Genomic DNA, 9,525 nt, shown 5'->3' with positions numbered 1-9,525 from the left:
GACAAACTGGTCAAAACCAGTAAACGAGTCTACAGATGCCCTCGCTGTAGGGGCCAAATGTTCAGGCCTAACTAGCATTAGTCAGATGCTCATTTCAGGCTAATTTTGAAGCGTCTCGTGTAAATTGTTATACTTGCTTTATGTTGCTTTCTGTGCTTACTTCACAGTAAAGTCAAGCAGTGTTTTCAATGGGAAACATTAAGTAATTTAAAAAGACAGCTACTGATGAATTACTGTAACAACTTTTCATGTCTGTCTTCACCAGAACTCGTGGGTCTTCGTGGGTCTTGGGTTATATGTGTGTGTGTCATTTTTCTGGGTATTTAATTATAACAATTGTAGCCACTAAGACTGGCGGACCTAAACCTTCACCTCCAAGTCTGTTCACATACAAGAGGAAGGGGAGTGAGTGGGTCAGTGCGCAGGGCACAGAAACTAAGCTGGCTTTGAACACACACCACTTATTTTACTTAAAAAAAAAAAAAAAAAAAATTAAAAAAAACCAGCCAGAATCACAAATACAAGTTAAAATCCCCCATATACAATAAAAAGAGTGTTCACAACCCGCTAAAAACCCTGCTGGCAGAAATACCTATACACTATTACAACAAAGCTAAACAAATGTCTCCCATATGCTAAAAACTTCCCCCCTAAGTCCTATATTCCCACAGTCCAGCAACACGCGGGCAAATGTTCCTTATCTAAAACAGGAGATGAATTTCTCTTCTGGGATGGAAACCACACCGGCCAGAAGAAGAAGGAGGGGGCTCTTGTCGCAGACCTGTCCCCTCCTGACTGCATGTCGCTGCACAGTCCCGCCCCACTCCACACCTGAACACGGCCTCCCTCGCAGCACCGTCAGATGCAGGCAGAGGGGCACCCCTGCCCTGCTGTGAATTGCGGCCATCGCCACCCACTGTTGCTGTTGCTGGCGTTGGGACTGGATCGCAGAACGACTCGTGGCACCCCACAGTCAGGCAGCAGTTCCTCCAACATTGTGCAACAACACTAAAATACATAAAATATGAGGATAAAACCATGAAATATAAATATCAATAAACAAACATGCAATATAAATATCACAATAGAATCATGCAAATAAAATCAACATAATGTACCAATACACATATTGATAAAACATAAAAACACAAATTTCCACTATGTGACACAATTGCAGCAAAGGCTGAGTGTATCGTCCTTCTGGTGTACAAGTACACTAAGAACATGACTCATGAACTCAGTGAACCAAGTCACTCCCTCCTCGCAAGTATGTATTCATGTTTGTCATGACAAAGGAGTCTCTGTACTTTAATGTGGTTTAACTCATCACACTTCTGCACTTCCATGGGTTCAACCTCTGCTCGCATCCTCCCACACCTATGTTATCTCACTAAAGCTCAAGGATCGCAGCCATCAATGAGCACATTGAGCAATGTCAACTCAGACAGTATTCCTGTTCAAACAGTGGCCAGTCAACCAGTTTTTGTGACGTTCTGCCCCAACAATGAATCCTCTTTCAAAGAGCTTTACCTCTCATTATGAGAAAGAAGATAGTAAAATGTTTTACTAATTATTTTTCCTCCTTTGCTCTACAAAATGTCCTTCTCGACCAGGAAATCTGGTGTGATGCAAATTTTGTGTAAACTGCAAATAAGAATGCAAATGCATGTAAGACATGCAGAGGAATGCAGTTGTTTTTAGGACAGAACAAGAAGATATTTAAATTGAAGTCAACACCGTCAGGAGAGGACAAAACTTAATATCTATATTATTGCTAATATATATTGTAATATATCTATATCATGGCTAAAGCACTTCTGGATGGATGCAAACTGCATTTCGTTGCCCTGTACCTGTGCATGTGCAATGACAATAAAGTTGAATTCTATTCTATTCTATTCTATTCTATTCTAACAGAGCAACTAAGGCCACAAGCCCACCAGGAAAGTAACTGAGATCATAGAATAAAGGAGCCTTGCGTTGTTTTCCCCTGGAGGTCTATACAAGCAAAATTCTTTTGGCTGCCACAGAAGCTAACCCCTGCTGGTAATTAAAAAGAATGCAGGTTCAAGGCAACTTTTCAAAGCCAGAAGCTGTCTACAATTTAAAACAGAGACAACTTAGCATCCATTAGGAATGTTATGTATATTACAGAAATGGGTCTATTATGGTATGTTATAATGTACATGGTATGAAGTATGTTATGAATATTCTATAACTATAAGTATGTACAGGCTGTAGTGAGTACAAGCTATGTACAGGCTATGAACAGGATATAAATATGAAATAACAAAACTATACAGAAATATGAGATATACAGTTATACAGAAATGTGAACTATGCAAGTTATAAACAGTTGTAGGATTAAAAATTATCGTATGTACAGAATGATTATTTACACAGAACTATACAGTAGTGCAGTTAAGATAAGTGAGATATGTGGATAATTTCTACAGAGGCTGTATAAAGTGCTAGTGGTTGTGAGTGGTGGTTCAGTCCATGTTATTATTGTGTGTTTGAGGGTACGGTTGTCCATTGTGTGTGTGTGTAGGTGGCTGTGGGTGTGTGTATGTTCAGTCCATGAGTTTAATGTTGGTCAGATGTCAGGAGGCAGAGTTCAGGAGTCTGACAGCTGTGGGGAAGAAGCTGTTCCGGTACCTGGTGGTCTTAGCCCGGAGGCTCCTGTAGCGCCTCCCAGAGGGCAGGAGGGTGAAGAGTCCATGTGATGGGTGACTGGGGTCTCTGATGATTTTCCCAGCCCTTTTCAGACACCGCTTCCAGTAGATGTCCTTTATGGCAGGAAGTGGTGCTCCGGTGATGCACTGGGCAGTTTTCACGACCCTCTGCAATGCTTTCCGATCCGAGGCGGAGCAGTTCCCGTACCAGACTGTTATACAGTTGGTCAGGATGCTCTCGATGGTGCAGCGATAGAAGTTCACCAGGATGTCTGAGGACAGGTGGTTCTTCCTCAGAGTCCTCAAGAAGAAGAGGCGCTGGTGAGCCTTCTTGACCAGCTTGGAGCAGTTGGTCATCCAGATGAGATCCTCGGAGATGTGGACTCCCAGGAACTTGAAGCTGTTCACACGCTCCACAGCCGTCCCTTTAATGTAGATGGGTGGATGTGGGTCAGCATTCCTCCTGTAGTCCACGATGAGCTCCTTGGTCTTCTCAGTGTTAAGCAGCAGGTTGTTTCTGTTGCACCACTCAGCCAGACGATCCACCTCCTCCCTGTAGGCTGTCTCATCGTTGTCACTGATGAGGCCAATCACCTTGGTGTCATCTGCAAACTTAATGATGGTGTTAGAACCATCAGCAGGTCTGCAGTCGTGGGTGAAGAGGGAGTAGAGGAAGGGTCAAGGGTTACTGAGTACATCATGAAGCTGATTTTATAAAATATGGTCCCTATTAGCTGCTACAGTATATGAGAGGTCACTAAAATCAATATTGAATCGGTGTGTAACTTTGCCAAAACAATGTTGGACTCTGTAGTTTTCTCTGGTCCCCTCCCCAATCAGACCAGGAGTGACATGTTTAGCCGCATGTTCTCCTTAAATTGCTGGCTGTCTGAGTGGTGTCCCAGAAACGATGTGGGCTTCATAGATAATTGGCAAACCTTCTGGAGGAAACCTGGTCTTGTTAGGAGAGACGGCATCCATCCCACTTTGGATGGAGCAGCTCTCATTTCAAGAAATATGGACAAATTTATTAAACCCCCCAAAATATGACTATCCAGAGTTGGGACCAGGAAGCAGAGTTGCAGTCTTACACGCCTCTCTGCAGCTTCTCTCCTCCTGCTACCCCCCAAAAACCCATCTCCACTGAGACTGTGTCAGCTCCCAAACAGACAAAAAACAAACCAAAAACCAGCAATAAACAACTTAAACATAAAAAATCACAAAGAAAGAACAAAACAGTATCCACATCTGAACCAAAGAGTAAAACAGTGAAATGTGGATTATTAAATATTAGGTCAATTATTAGGCAATAATTGATCAACAAATCGATTTACTCTGCCTTACAGAAACCTGGTTGCAGCAGGATGATTATGTTAGTTTAAATGAATCAACACCCCCGAGTCATTCTAACTACCAGAAAATTCGAAGCACAGGCCGAGGGGGCGGTGTGGCAGCAATTTTTCACACCAGCCTATTAATCAACCAAAGACCCAGACAGACTTTTAATTCATTTGAAAGCCTGATGCTTAGCCTCGTCCACCCCAGCTGTAAAACTCAGAAACCAGTCTTACTTGTTATCATCTATCGTCCACCTGGGTCTTACACAGAGTTTCTCTCTGATTTCTCAGACTTTTTATCTGATTTAGTGCTCAGCTCAGATAAAATAATTATTGTGGGTGATTTTAACATCCATGTAGATGCTAAAAATGACAGCCTCAACATGGCATTTAATCTGTTATTAGACTCAATTGGCTTCTCTCAAAATGTAAAAGAACCCACCCACCACTTTAATCACACTCTAGATCTTGTTTTAACATATGGCATAGAAACTGAACATTTAACAGTGTTTCCTGAAAACCCTCTGCTGTCTGATCATTTCCTGATAACATTTACATTTACAGTAATTGATTACACAGCAGTGGAGAGTAGACTTTATCACAGTAGATGTCTTTCTGAAAGTGCTGTAACTAAGTTTAAGAATATAATCCACCCACTGTTATCATCTTCAATGCCCTGTACCAACATAGAGCAGAGCAGCTACCTGAACGCTACTCCAACAGAGGTCGATTATCTTGTTGATAATTTTACCTCCTCACTACGTACGACTCTGGATACTGTAGCTCCTGTGAAAACTAAGGCCTCAAATCCGAAGTACCTGACTCCGTGGTATAATTCTCAAACACGTAGCCTAAAGCAGATAACTCGTAAGCTGGAGAGAAAATGGCGTGTCACAAATTTAGAGGATCATCATTTAGCCTGGAGAAATAGTTTGCTGCTTTATAAGAAAGCCCTCCGCAAAGCCAGAACATCTTACTATTCGTCACTGATTGAAGAAAATAAGAACAACCCCAGGTTTCTCTTCAGCACTGTAGCCAGGCTGACAAAAAGTCAGAGCTCTACTGAGCCAACCATCCCTTTAACGTTAACTAGTAATGACTTCATGAACTTCTTCACTAATAAAATTCTTATCATTAGAGAAAAAATTACCAATAATCATCACACAGATGTAATATGGTCTACAGCCACTCTTAGTACCATTGATGTTAAGTTAGACTCTTTTTCTCCAATTGATCTTTCTGAGTTAACTTCAATAATTACTTCCTCCAAACCATCAACGTGTCTTTTAGACCCCATTCCTACAAAACTGCTCAAAGAAGTCCTGCCATTAATTAATGCTTCAATCTTAAATATGATCAACCTATCTCTAATAATCGGCTATGTACCACAGGCCTTCAAGCTGGCTGTAGTTAAACCTTCTCTAGACCCAGCTGTCTTAGCTCATTATAGGCCAATCTCCAACCTTCCTTTCATACCAAACATCCTTGAAAGAGTAGTTGTCAAACAGCTAACAGATCATCTGCAGAGGAATGGCTTATTTGAAGAGTTTCAGTCAGGTTTCAGAGCTCATCACAGCACAGAAACAGCTTTAGTGAAGGTTACAAATGATCTTCTTATGGCCTCTGACAGTGGACTCATCTCTGTGCTTGTCCTGCTAGACCTCAGTGCTGCGTTTGATACTGTTGACCATAATATCCTATTAGAGCGATTAGAACATGCTGTAGGTATTACAGGTACTGCACTGCAGTGGTTTGTATCATATCTATCTAATAGACTCCAATTTGTACATGTAAATGGAGAGTCCTCTTCACACACTAAGGTCAATTATGGAGTTCCACAGGGTTCGGTGCTAGGACCAATTCTGTTTACATTATACATGCTTCCCTTAGGCAGCATCATTAGAAGACATAGCATAAATTTTCACTGCTATGCAGATGACACGCAGCTCTATCTATCCATGAAGCCAGGTAACACACACCAATTAGTTAAACTGCAGGAATGTCTTAAAGACATAAAGACCTGGATGGCCGCTAACTTTCTGCTTCTTAATTCAGATCAAACTGAGGTTATTGTACTCGGCCCTGAAAATCTTAGAAATATGGTATCTAAGCAGATTCTTACTCTGGATGGCATTACCTTGGCCTCCAGTAACACTGTGAGGAACCTTGGAGTCATTTTTGACCAGGACATGTCCTTCAACGCACATATTAAACAAATATGTAAGACTGCTTTCTTCCATTTGCGCAACATCTCTAAAATTAGAAATATCCTGTCTCAGAGTGACGCTGAAAAACTAGTTCATGCATTTATTACTTCCAGGCTGGACTACAGTAATTCATTATTATCAGGATGTCCTAAAAACTCGCTGAAAAGCCTTCAGCTGATCCAAAATGCTGCAGCAAGAGTCCTGACAGGGACTAGAAAGAGAGAGCAGATTTCTCCTGTTTTGGCTTCCCTTCATTGGCTTCCTGTTAAATCCAGAATTGAATTCAAAATCCTGCTCCTCACATACAAGGTCTTAAATAATCAGGCCCCATCTTATCTTAATGACCTTGTAGTACCATATCACCCTATTAGAGCACTTCGCTCTCACACTGCAGGCCTACTTGTTGTTCCTAGAGTATTTAAAAGTAGAATGGGAGGCAGAGCCTTCAGTTTTCAGGCCCCTCTTCTGTGGAACCAGCTTCCAGTTTGGATTCAGGAGACAGACACTATCTCTACTTTCAAGATTAGGCTTCAAACTTTCCTTTTTGCTAAAGCATATAGTTAGGGCTGGACCAGGTGACCCTGAATCCTCCCTTAGTTATGCTGCAATAGACGTAGGCTGCCGGGGATTCCCATGATGCATTGAGTTTTTCCTTTCCAGTCACCTTTCTCACTCACTATGTGTTAATAGACCTCTCTGCATCGAATCATATCTGTTATTAATCTCTGTCTCTCTTCCACAGCATGTCTTTATCCTGTCTTCCTTCTCTCACCCCAACCGGTCGCAGCAGATGGCCCCGCCCCTCCCTGAGCCTGGTTCTGCCGGAGGTTTCTTCCTGTTAAAAGGGAGTTTTTCCTTCCCACTGTCGCCAGAGTGCTTGCTCATAGGGGGTCATATGATTGTTGGGTTTTTCTCTGTACCTATGAAGCACCTTGAGGCGACTTTTGTTGTGATTTGGCGCGATATAAATAAAACTGAATTGAATTGAATTGAACTGTCTGTGATATCCACTTCTAAAAAGCTAAGATTATAGTACAACAACTATTCTAACACATTAGGAAAGGCAACAACTGTTCTAGTCCTGGTTAGCTATCGCATATTGTACTCCAGCTTAAAACACTTCTGCTGTCAGAAATATTACAGTATATATTTTCATACAGGGATAAACGTGGATAATTTACAAAAAAAGTCATATTTGAGAACTTTTTATTCCTTGTGTGTTTTTGTTCACTGTTTAATGGGTAAATAAAAATAAAACTGCTCCTCAGTCACCGTGACAACAGCCTATTTCCCGATAAATGCAGCTGCTGGGAGGTGTCAAAGGTCACGCTGGGGTAATGGGTGATGGATGACGGGTGGGGGGATCTTGGGAAATATGTGAATGGGGCTGTGTGTGGTTCATCTTGCTGTTACCCGTAGTGACAGAAATGGCCCTTTTTGGTGTGCATGGTGTCTCTGTTAACTCGTCTGAATGAGCCTTTCTGAAGTGCTGCACACATGGGATCGCTCTGAACACGTCTGTGCTTCAGTGGGACTGATGTTCTAAAGGCCGCGTGGTTATTTTGAAGCTCAAGTTGTTAAAAGACAATATATTGTTTCAGTATCCATCATTTTAACAGACATGAAGTCAGGGTGTCTGCAGCTGATTACCTTATGATAGAATATGCCATTAGCCTGAGGTCACTAGGCTACACTATGGCGCTAAGAATGGCCAGCCCTACCACTGGTCTGATGGAGCTGACCTATGGTGACTGGTGATCTGATGGTGGCAAACCCCAAACAGAGCTGTGGGTGAAGCAGAGGTCATGACCACAAAGGAAGCAGTGTGAAGAGTGATTACTAATGTACATGTCAGAACTGAGATCATCAGACTTTATGAAACTCATAACAAAGTTAACTTGATGTTTTACATCACTGTTTTCTTAAATTCATATCAGGATAAAATCATTACTTGGTTCACCAACGACACTACTGTCAGCTGGAATAATACAATAGCACATGCTGTATTACCAATCTTGAATGCATTTGGCTGCAGATGCATTTTCTATTGCACCTCTCTGTTTCAGCAGAGGTGATGATGGTGATGAAGACTACGGGAACCTTTTTCTGGCAAATCATTTTGTTCTGAATTTCTTACACAGGTGGATCTCATGATATGTAAAGTGGGTAGTGGTGTGGTTGTTTGTACTGCTGACTCAGAGCAAGAAGATTCTGGGTTTTGCTCCATGCCCTCTCTGTGCAGAGTGGTCCTTCTTTCCAGGTAATCCGTCTTCCTCTGGCAGTCCAAAGACATGCACAGGGTTCGGTTAATTGGTGATTCTAAATTGGCCATAAGCCTGAATAGTTGTGCTCTTAGCCCTGCCACAGATTAGCAACCAGAGTCCTCCCAGTTAGAATAAATGGATGGAAGGAAAGAAGTCTCAAAGGAATTGGATTTAGCAGGTGGGACATTTTAAACAATGACAAAAATATAATGTTCTCTACAACCTAAAATGGTCTTAAAAAATGGGAATACGGGGATATGTCATCTAACTGAAACAGTCACTTCCTGGAGTTGCAGTTTGTGTCAGGCAATCTGTATTTTGTCTCAGACATCAATTAAAATGTATACTTTAAAATAAATAATTAACTTAATTTTACTTTGAATTTTTCCTGCTTTTGTTTTGAACATCATACTAACAGTGCTTTCAAACACAGAGTAACTAGCGCATTTCGCAAACTAGTAGCTTAACTATGAAACAAAAGATATATATTACTAATTGCTACTTTTTTAAATCAAAAAATTTGACTTGGATACAGAAGGGTAGTCAAAAAGAAGAGTGATTCAATGGAAAATAACCTAACGGCCAATTTATTAATTAAAAAAAAATAAATAAATAAAAAAGTGGAGATGCCGGGGATTGAACCCGGGGCCTCATACATGCAAAGCATGCGCTCTACCACTGAGCTACATCCCCACACGAGCGGAAGCGCTCACTGTAGCCTATAAACACATGGTACGTTTCGTACTATTATATTCTAAATTTAAGTATTGGTTGTTAGTAGTAACATTTCGTAGCGGTCACTTCAAAAGACTTACAGCGGCTACCTTGAAGTACACGTTTCTTTAACCATACTGCGAACTACGAAATAACACGTGCTGCTAAAAATGTACTTCCTACTAAAAATTGGACTAAACTTTATTTCTCATGCTAACCCTGAAATATTACGTGGAGAGGTAGTAAGGCTTATCGATTGTAACTATTTATTTTATTGTACTGTGAGTTCCTGTCATGGACCGGTTCGTCCGAGGCTGTGAACGCCATG

General features: G+C 41.3%; 1 non-coding gene across 1 annotated transcript; it reads right to left on the bottom strand.

Annotated features, from left to right (window-relative positions):
• Positions 1 to 9,104: 9,104 nt before the first annotated feature.
• On the bottom strand, positions 9,105 to 9,176 carry trnaa-ugc (transfer RNA alanine (anticodon UGC)). The gene has a single exon. It is a non-coding gene; the product is annotated as a tRNA-Ala (tRNA).
• Positions 9,177 to 9,525: the final 349 nt, after the last annotated feature.

This window comes from Oreochromis niloticus, linkage group LG2 (genome assembly GCF_001858045.2).
Source record: "Oreochromis niloticus isolate F11D_XX linkage group LG2, O_niloticus_UMD_NMBU, whole genome shotgun sequence".
Classification (NCBI taxonomy): domain Eukaryota; kingdom Metazoa; phylum Chordata; class Actinopteri; order Cichliformes; family Cichlidae; genus Oreochromis; species Oreochromis niloticus.
This window is presented reverse-complemented; position numbering and strand designations above follow the sequence as displayed.